The sequence below is a fragment of the Apodemus sylvaticus genome, chromosome 5, assembly GCF_947179515.1.
Source record: "Apodemus sylvaticus chromosome 5, mApoSyl1.1, whole genome shotgun sequence".
Classification (NCBI taxonomy): Eukaryota; Metazoa; Chordata; class Mammalia; order Rodentia; family Muridae; genus Apodemus; species Apodemus sylvaticus.
The window spans coordinates 98,373,517-98,383,756 of record NC_067476.1 but is presented as its reverse complement, the minus strand read 5'-3'; the positions used below and the strand labels follow the sequence as shown (position 1 = coordinate 98,383,756).

The following is a 10,240-nucleotide window of genomic DNA, read 5'->3' as shown; positions in this document are numbered from 1 at the left end:
AGACCCATGCTGCGGAGCAAGGTGGACACTGAACCTCATCACTGACTCCAGCGGCTAGAATGTGTTTTCATGCCCGGCCTTTGTTCCCCCATCCATGTGTCCTTTAGTTTCAAACAGATCTTTATAGTTTGTGCTTCATAAGCCAATCCTTATTATGATTTTGGGGGACTGTTCTTCAAAGAGCTTGCCAGTGAAGATTTAGAGACAGAGCGAAGGCTTCTTCAAGTTCCGAGCCTTGGCTGTGGACAAAACAATCTTAAGTTGGGCAGCTTTCCTCAACGCGCGAGCGCACACCACACACACACACACACACACACACGTTATTCATGGTCATTGCACCATAAGTAGGATTCTATCAGGAACTCAAAGCTTGGGGGATGAAAAGGAACAAGAGAATACTGTAACAAACTTCGTACAGAGTTCGGTCTTTTAATTGTTTCATGTTAGATATTCTATGTGTTTACCTCAATTGAAAAAAAAAGAATGTTTTTGCTAGTATCAGATCTGCTGTGGAATTGGTATTGTATGTCCATGGGATCCTCTTTTCTCAGCACGTGTTCCTCACTAGAAGAAAATGCTGTTACCTTTAAGCTTTGTCAAATTTACATTAAAATACTTGTATGAGGACTGTGACGTTATGTTAAAAAAAAGGTGTTAAGTCACAAAATGCGGTAATAAATATTTCATTTTTGATTTTTTGTTAGGCTTTGGTGTTTTTTAATGGTTTGAAGGTTGCAGGATGCCAGCTACTGGGCACTGATGAAAGTACGTGACAGTTTCCCACCCCCACCCTAAGGAAGTTGAGCATATTTAAGATGTAACTTAGCAACATCTGTAGTCATCATCTGTAGCTTTTCATTGTGTATTCGGACTCTTAGGTTTCATCAACAGAAAACTTCCAAAGGTATGAAATTATGTGTGTTATACCCAGCTTGAGAAATCACCTTCAAAATGCCCAGCCTATCTTATAGCTGCATGATGTTTTACAAAGCAATTTCAGATAAAGCTTTTGCCTGTGCAGCCACCAATACAATACAGGGTTTATTCCAAGTTAATTTTATATCATAAGAAATTATGTGTGTGCTCAAGCATGATTTATCTACATTCCATCTTACTCAAATACTGTTGACTATGTAAATTAAAGCTTGTGTATGATGTCTATAGAGAAGTAAACACTTTCTATGGAGTTGGAAATTCTAAGCTTAAGCATTAATATTTAATACAAGTAATACAGTGTATCTTTCTAATGAGGATGCTTTCTCCATGTACAGGGATGAAAGCATGAGAATTTGGTGGCTCGATTTCTTTTTTCTTAAAAGAAAGAAAAGAAAATAGAGATGCTATGATAGCATTTTCAAAGCTTCACTTGGTAATCTAGTCCCACAAGCTTGTTGATGTACAGTGTCTACTAAAGTGTGCAAAATGTAGACGCTTAAGATGTCTGCACAGTCACAGAATTTCCAAATAAACTCACAGCTTAGGCTTTCCTAACTCCTAAATATTGACTCCTCCATTTAAAGGGGACAATAAATAGGAGGTGGAAAGATGATTCGACTTGGTAGGGGAAGGGCTCACTAATCTACAAACTTACACTTGGAAGCAATCCATAGTGGCCTTCCAGGCAAACCTTTCCCTATTTCTTCTTTAGACAGTCCTAATGGAAGCTCTGTATATGAATGAGCAAGTATATAAATTTCTATTGTTTTTTTTATGTTGTTAAGTAAAATTTTTATAAGTGTGTTTATCACTTTAATTAGTGCACTGCTCTTTAAACCTAGAAATAGCAGTGCTTGACACAAACACACTGATCTTGTAAAACACACAGAGCCTCCCTCCCTCTCATTTTCCCTGTTCCATTTTACATGGAATCTTTCTGTAAAATTTAAATATTTGCATATGTTTGCTTTAAATGCTCTGATGTAAACTCTGACAAGTTCCTCATTTATAAACTTACTCTCACATCAGTTGAAAGGGAAAAAAAATTATATTGGCAGCTTTTCTTCCATTGCTGTCCATAAGGTAAATGCTGAAGGGTTTCCTTGGTCACCAGCTCATGTTTATAAAAAGTGTTTTATGGAGTTATTACATTATTCCAGGAAGGGTTGAGCCCAGAGTTGTTGAGCCTTAGTTGGAATTCAGAGACTCATCTTGAACTTAGTATCTTGGCCAAACTGTATCCTGTCATACTAATTTTGACCTCAGATACTTGGAGATGAGTGATAATTGAGGTAATAACTATGCATTTTCTTGCCCCACCCCCCACCCCATTCTATGACAGAGGGATGATGAATTTATCCAATCTTTATAGTGCTTTTTATACCACCTCAGAAGGCACTTGCTCCTATCTCCGGTTTACTATTTAGTATAAAGAGTTCCGATTTGGGTATATTTAAGAAAGACTCAGCTGTCAAACGCAAAGAAACTGGGAATGGTGTTTTGACAACCATATAGTGTTAAAGGAAATACTGTAGTCTGAATAAAATTGCTTATGTTCTCCAAAACAAGAGTAATATAAAAACACTTTTTTATTTATATGGAAAAGCAAAAGCAGAAATAAACTCCAAAGGTTTCCCTTTCTTCAAGAAATTCCGAGAGAGAGAAAGAGCTGCAGTCGCCATCTGTTAAGGGTTGGGAATTGAGCTAGAAGCCACATTTTAAAGAAAAAGAAAAGTCCAGAGGAGGCCGTGTCTTGTTCGTTCCCCCATCTCCCTGCTAACCTCGGGTCAACACCCGAAGCTCCACTCCAGCTCCCAGGATGGGTCTGTCCAGTCCATCAAGGTCCTCCTCACCGCTGGCCCTCCCACTCCCGCGGGCCTGTTAACCCGGAGCAGACCCGGGAAGGGAAATGTGGCTAATATCTCTAGCAGCTGTCAAAAGGAGGGCCCTTCCTTCAAAGGGATCCTCCACAAATTCTCCATTAGTCTTGCAGGCCAGCAATTTGATAAGGAACCTGGACCTCTGCTACAAGTCGCCACTTTGCCAGAGGGCCCTCTTTCGAGCTGTTTAAATGGCCGAGTGGGCCCTAGCTAAGCGGCCACCCTGTGGTCCAGAGGCAGGGGAGTTGCGGAACAAACCAAGAGCCAGGAGGATCCGACCCGCGGTCGCGGTCGTGCGTGCAGATGGCCTCCCCGTCGCGAGTGTGTTTGTTGTACAGACGAACCTGCTGCAAACGGATGGAGGGGAACAAGTAACCATGGTTTTTTGCAGTGATCAACTTCAGGCGTCGTGCGCGTGGGGAGCCCCCGTAGTCCCAGCGGGGCTGGAGAAAGGTGCAGCGCGGGACTCTGCGGTCAAATCGTGATGAGAATGGGGACCGTCGGGGCAGTGTTTGAAGGGAGGTTTTAATATTAATAGTTTCGCTGTAGAGACAGAAGGGAGATTGCGTCTACTGCTCCTCCGGGCAGACTCTGGGTGACAGGAATGATGGATGATCCGGCAGAGCCCAGCGGCCCCTCCCCTCCAGCCCCAACAGTGTCAAAGCTACTTTAGCTGAGGCTTTAGAAATAAAATAAATAAACAGCATCGCCCCCTTCTCTTCGCACCACCGCCCTACCCCCACTTCCCGACACCGATGTATGGATCATTATGAATCAATTACCGCTCCCAATACTTTCCCATTGGCTTAAATAAAACAGTGTAAAGATAAAAACGCGGGGTTCGGTGGGGGATTTTTTCCCCCCTGACAGGAACAATCGCAAAATCCATTATCTCATAATCAGAGGCCCTGGGTTAGGAGGTGTAGAGAAAAGAAGGGGTCACTCAGGAAATAGCACAGGAGCGCCAGAGGGGAGGTGGCGCCCAGTCTCTGCCTTTGTGGTATTTGGTTTGTTTGTTGTGTGTTTGGGGTGTTTTGAAAGCAGGGGAGGGGGGCTGCGCGTGAGAATCCGCAGCCTGCAAGTTGATGGCCTGACCCTTAAACTCCTTTGCGGAATCCTCCTGCAGGGTGTGACTGGCCAAGCATCTCTTGGTGGCCTGGAGAGAGTTCGCACGTGGGAGAAAGGTGTGGAGGAATGGACTGACCCGTCTCGCAGGGCAGATTTGCACTTTGTTGTGGGCAACTCTGCTTGGGCAGCTAGGGGGCCGCGTGGGGACAGTCCCCCTCCCGCCACTCCGCCTGTCCCGCATGCGGCTGGCTGGTTTTGTCTTGCAACAGTTTGGGATCTGGACAAGCCCCCTTCTGCCCCCACCTCGCCGCCCGAGGCTTTTCTTCCCTCTCGGGCCTCTGGCGGGGCGGCGCTCTAGGTCCTTGTAGGTGTTTCTATGACTACATTGTGTGTGTGGGAGGGTCAGATGTGGGGGTTGCCCGAGAGAGGGCCGTTCCTGGGCGGTCATTTATCAATGTCACCCACATAATGATTCTCTCTGCAGCGTCCTATTGATGAGGATAATTACATTAGCTCAGAGTGACTGATCAATGAAAAACCACCACACAAAAACTTCTTCACTCCTCTATAATACCAAAAACCGATACAGAAATAACAGAAAGTCTGATTTTTCTTCCCCTTCTCTATCCACCAATGGATTCTGTACACCCCGCCCCCTCCCCAAGACCGGGGAATAAAGTAACAAAATAGACCTAGGTTTGTTTCGTTCACGAAGGATGCAATTTTGCCTGTGAATGCATTTGCTCTAAATGCGTTGGCTTCGTTCCTCCTTTGGTAAAGAATATCAACGGATTTGCTACCGTGAGTGGCTTTTAGACTGGTCTGTGGTTTTCCATTCTTTTAATTTTTTTCTCCCCATTAGACCTTTCCCCCTCCTTCAAAAAATAGGCAATTCTTTTTATACATAAACGGAGAAAGAAATTATTCTAGATCCTTTCTCTAGATTTTTTTTTTTAAATAAAGCGTTTGCCTTGATCGGGTTATCTTTTTTGTCTTTATCACTTCACAAAGTAGGGCAATTAAAGATGTGACATTGTGTGTGGATTAAGAGTGGATCCATTATATGGCGGCATAACTCGCTATATTCTCGTCTAAAAGTTTGCCACTAAATTACGATTTCGCTTTTTCTAGGCTTGAAAAATCAATATTTTCTCAATTAAAGAGAATTTTAATGCCTTACTTGTGAGTTGTTAAAGGCGCTGTAAATTTTATTGTAATGTTTCTTAGCCTCGGAGTAGATCCAAGAGACGTTCTCCGGGTCTTTTTTCCGTCTAGCCAGGAACCTTCTACTGGTTTCAGATGAAATACCAGCTACAAAGGTAAGCAGAGTCCTGCAGGGGACCGGGCACTGGGAGGGAGTCCTCCACGGCCAGAGGCCATTGTCTGGCGTGTTTCCACCTCTGTGTCCCACCTCCCTCAAATGACAGAAGTGTTCATCTACTCTTTCTCAGGGGCAAGAACAAGAGACTCCCACCTGCTCTGGGACAGCCAGAAAGGAGGTGCATTTCGGGAAGATTCCAGACTCATTCCAGTGCCCAGTCAGTCCCCTTCATCATTTCCCTAAAGTGTACCTCAGAAAGACTGGTTCACAAAATCTGCCATATTTGACATGTAGCCAGCCTCTGTGTCCCAGTTCGCTTGCCACCCTCAGGGACACACTGTTCACTGATGTTTTCTCCTTCCACTTGCTCTTCCTAGTAAAAGTTCTCTTCCCAGTGAAAGTTCTTGGAGAGAATTAAATGTGTTGTGTTAACAGCCCAGGTCTGCTACTGCTCTCTCTTGCAAACTTGAAGTCTAGTGATCAGAAGGGTGGTATTGAACTGCACCTGCTGAGCTTTGGAAGGCCCAAAGGAGCCTGAAGAGGGTCCCAGGGCACAGGGACTGGGATGAAGGCATGGTGGAGAAACTTTCTAAAAAGCAGAGAGAAGAAAAACTGAGCTGTTTTGGGCTGTAATCAGAGAACAGGGGTGGCAGAAAGTGAGTCTTCCTGACTTCTTTATAATTTAAAAGGAGGTAACAAAAGGGAATGGGGTACCCAAGGGTTACAACAATTTTTTTTTAAAAAAAGAAAGAAAGAAAAAGAAAAAAGAAAAAAAAAACAAAGACAGTTTAAAAGTGAGTCCTCAGAGGGGCCAGGAAGGGCCTGAACAACTCAGAACGTCCACTCAGAAAGTTCCCTTTGCAGTTCCCTCTCAGTTAATTTGCTGGGAATGAGAAGACTGGGAGAGGGGCTGTGTGTGTGGTGAAGGAGGGCTGGGGTAAGCATGGTGGGAAGGGGCACCTACATATAATGAGGCTGCTGTTTTAGGCTGAATAGAAAAGGAGTGAGGTAGACAAAAGCCACACACACACACACACACACACACACACACTCACACACACTCACACGCAGTGCACTTGAAAATTATTCTCACCTACCTGCCTCCTTTTCTTCTCTAACTACACACTGTGTGGACTCCTATATATAGGTGGGTGATATTCTCAGTGTGTCACATTGTCTGCAGACCCACCCGACAGATCCCCATTTCTGTGGACTCCTGACTGTAAGCCTAGACCGTGGCCTTTTTTTTTTTTTTATCAAGGGAGTCCGGCTTTGTTAATGTATTTGTACTTTTCTGCTTTCAGTCTAGGTTTCTGCTTCAGAGGAAGGAGGAGGTACAAGGAGGGGGAGGGGAGCAGAACACAAAGACTCTAGTTCTCACCGAGCAGGTTTCAAAATAGGAACTTAATGGGAAGAAAGAATAAAATTAGGAGGAGTGTGAGAACTGTGCCTTACGACAAGTTTACCAGTCTGCGAAGATTTTTTTTTCCTTTTGAGGATTTTGTTTTCTTCATATTGAAACATTTTCAAATTTTAATCCTTTAGCAGACAAAACCTCAATATAAATATGACATGGGCCACTGGCAAAAAAAAAAAAAAAAAAAAAAAAAAAAAAAAAAAGACCAAACCCGAACTTAAACTCAGCGCCCAGAGGGGAGGGGTGCAGAGAGAAGAGAGGGCCCTTTCTGATTAATAACCAGCAGGGTAATGTTGAGGGCTTTTTCTGCCCGATTGCCTTTTTGAATTAGAGCCGATTTCTTCACACTTCAATAGTGCCTGTCTCCTTTAAAATGATTGGCAGATCTGTTTCTCTTTTTTCTCTCCCCGAGACTTAATGATGTAAATTTTCTAATTAGTTAAATCATATTGCTTAAAGGGCTAATATTTACCGTGTAAGAAATGATCATTCTGATTTGGACCTCTTGAAATATTTCGAGAAATAACATTTGGCTTTTAGGTTGAAGGATGAGAGGGGGCGGGGTGGGGGGAGGCGCTGGTGGAGTGAGGGAAGGCACGGACCGGCAACATGTTAAATTAATAGTTCAAGTTGAGCTGGGCTCACACCCCAAGTCCGCTTTTATTTTTCAATCAGCGAAGATTTAATTGGCAGCCCTCAGGCCGGGCGATCTGATATTTTCTCATTAGTTTCCCATCACTAATCTTGAGTGGTAGGTTGCCTTACAGGTTGTCAACATTTGACCAATTTTATTTAAAGGGGGTGGGGGGGGGCGCATTATGACTCCGGGATGTGAGACCTGCAAATAAATCCTGCTTGGATCAGCGGAACTAACAGGCGAAAAAAATGTTGACTATTCATCGTCGCATCTAATAAGTTGCATTAATATATATTTCAATACGTGAGCTGTAAAGACACAGATGAGAAGGAGTCGGAGCGGCAGCACTAAACTAGTTGAAGTGAAACGTAGATACATTTCGAGCCGAAGGTAAATAAGACGAGTGGAATCGCTGTTGAAGGTTTAGGAGCTATGATCCTCCTCCCCTTCCTCTTGCAGCTGCGTGAAACCGCCAAACCTATGTCCCCAGCTCTGAGTGGCTCGGCGGGCTAGTCCACAGATAACATCAGAGCGCCCCCTGCTGGCTATCAGGGCAGACCGCGGCGGGACAGCCCCCCGCGAAGCCAATGGTGTTTTTCTGAGCCCCCCCATTCTCCACATACCCTTTCCACCATTTCCATCCTCATCCGCTGCAGCAAGGGAATAGCTTGTAAAGGCTGAACATTTAAATGAGTAAAATGATAAAAAATAATAATGAAACAGGAAAGTACCCACACCTTTGACTCGGCCTCGGGGGAATAACGAACGACCGATGCCTAAGCAAAAGGATACATTTTCTAATCTCTTTATTCTGTGGGGGTTTGCTCAAGTTTGCTCCCCCCTTGCAGGTTTAACTTCCAAAAATACATTTTAATGGACAATCCAAAGGGGATATTTTATTATTAAAAATAGATATCTGATGAGGGGCAACAAGGAATATTTCTTATACTTGTAAAATCAAACTCCTGGGGGGAATTTCACAGGTTTATAAAAAAGTCTAGAGGAATCGCTTTTAGAATTTAGGCAGTTCTCAATTTGAGGTAACCGCTTTTGCACACACCAGTGGGATCCCAGAGCATTCAAAATCAATCTCTCTCTCTCTCTCTCTCTCTCTCTCTCTCTCTCTCTCTCTCTCTCTCTCTGTGTGTGTGTGTGTGTGTGTGTGTGTGTGTGTGTTTCCTAGTTGTCACAGCATTCATACACAAACAGGTCTTTTCCATGAGCGCGTCTTCTTCCCGGCCCTGTTTTCTCGCATTTGCTGGACACTGACAGAGCTGAAGCACACCCCGATATCCAGCCGCCCGCCCGCCCGCCCGCCGGAGTGCAGGCATTTCATCTCTCTGCCTCGCAAGGTGCGCGCCGCCGCATGGTTTCAGTGGCTTGGGGTTTGGTGCACAGCAGCTTTACTTCCAGCGTCCAGATTACTCTCGCCTGGGATTTCCGCACAGTGTGGAAGGCACAAGCACACAGGTAACGCGACCCATCTCCACAGCCTCTGCTTCTGGGAGAAGACGCTGACAAAGCAGCCCATGTCAGAAGGGTCTCCCCACCGCAGTTAGACCCCCAACACCAAACGTGGCAATCTACCACGCTAAACGACTTCTCGGGGAGTTTTTGGTTTTGATTTTAAAGAATCAGAGTGCGGGGGTTTTCTGAGAGCAATTCTGAGGAACGAGGCTCTGGGGAAGGAAAGAAAGCGGGACAGGGAGAACAGCATTTACAAAAGGTGTGTCTCCTGTCTTTCCTCCCCAGAGGTTTTAGTTCTTGGGTTGCACAATCCATTCTCTACCCTGGCTCCTCTGCAGATTCCACTTTTACACCTCAGGCCCCCACCCCAATCCTGTGAGTCTACGTAGGAGGTCTGGGTCAGGCACGCTGGAGCCCCACAGAAAGGGGAGCTTCTAGGAAAAGGCAGTGGTGAGAGCCAATCTACATCTCTTGGGCAGAATAGCTGAGCTTGAAATATTGTTAGGGGCTATTGTAATAACTGAGATAGATTTAAGTATTCACCATCGAGCAACCTGTTATGATGAGAAGGGATCTGTTTTGAAGTTCATTGCATTACTTTAAAAGTATATTCTACTCTGGGGAAGTCTGCCACTGCGGTTGACTTTTTGAAAGGTCCCCTTTATGCTCAGTAAAGTGTAGGAGAAGTTACTGAACAACACATGGACCGCCTTAAATATATATGTATATAGCTATATGTATGCACTTGGAAGGTATAGCTGTCCATGTAACTATCTAATGCAGTAAAACAAACACAAGAGAGTGGACCTCACTGCAGCTGAATTCAGAACAAGCAGCACATCAGTAATATACTCTCACGCTCACGGATGGAGGTAATGTAGAAATCCTACTGTGTCTGGTTATATACAGCTTAATAAAATTGGGATGCATTGACGCTCTGCTCAGTGTTCTAAGTAAATTGACACAAGGTCCTCCAGAAGAGACAGAAAACACCCCCCATTAATCTTAAACCACTTGACGATTATGATTGAAAGAAAGAGATCACTAAGACTCATCTTCTCAAATGGCTGTTAACAGCCCCATGCCTATATTGTGGCAACAAAATTAACTCTCCAGGAGGAATGGTGCTCTTTTTAAAATTTGTTTTGTTTTGCTTTAAAGGCAAAGAAAAAAACCATCCAAGGAACCTGCTTTAAACACCCTGGATTTGTTGCTGGTGAGAGACTGTTCTTCGATTCTAATTTGCTCAGCTGGGCTACAAAAAGAAACGGAATCAAATGATATCTCCATGGGATCAAAGAAAACACTAATATCAGGCATCAGTTCAGTTTTCCCTCTTGCTTAGAAGGTTTTTTTTTTTAATGTCTAGCGCTTTTGCGGTTGAAAGTTGTGCAGATTTAAAAGATGTTACCTTGTCCACAGCTCTCAGCCAACCTCTGTCACTTGAGTTTTGCAAGCTTTTTGTATCAAATTGAGTTCGTGAGAAAGAGAATTAGATACCAATACTGTGCATT

General features: G+C 44.2%; 1 protein-coding gene across 4 annotated transcripts in view; it reads left to right on the top strand.

Moving 5' to 3' along the window:
- The window catches only part of Meis2 (Meis homeobox 2), a 205,140-nt gene extending 204,442 nt beyond the window's left edge, over positions 1-698 (top strand). For all 4 annotated transcript variants that reach the window (XM_052183199.1, XM_052183197.1, XM_052183198.1 and 1 more), the window contains exon 12: positions 1-698. This exon is cut by the window's left edge and continues 749 nt beyond it. The gene's annotated coding sequence lies outside the window, so the exon portion shown is untranslated.
- Positions 699-10,240: the final 9,542 nt, after the last annotated feature.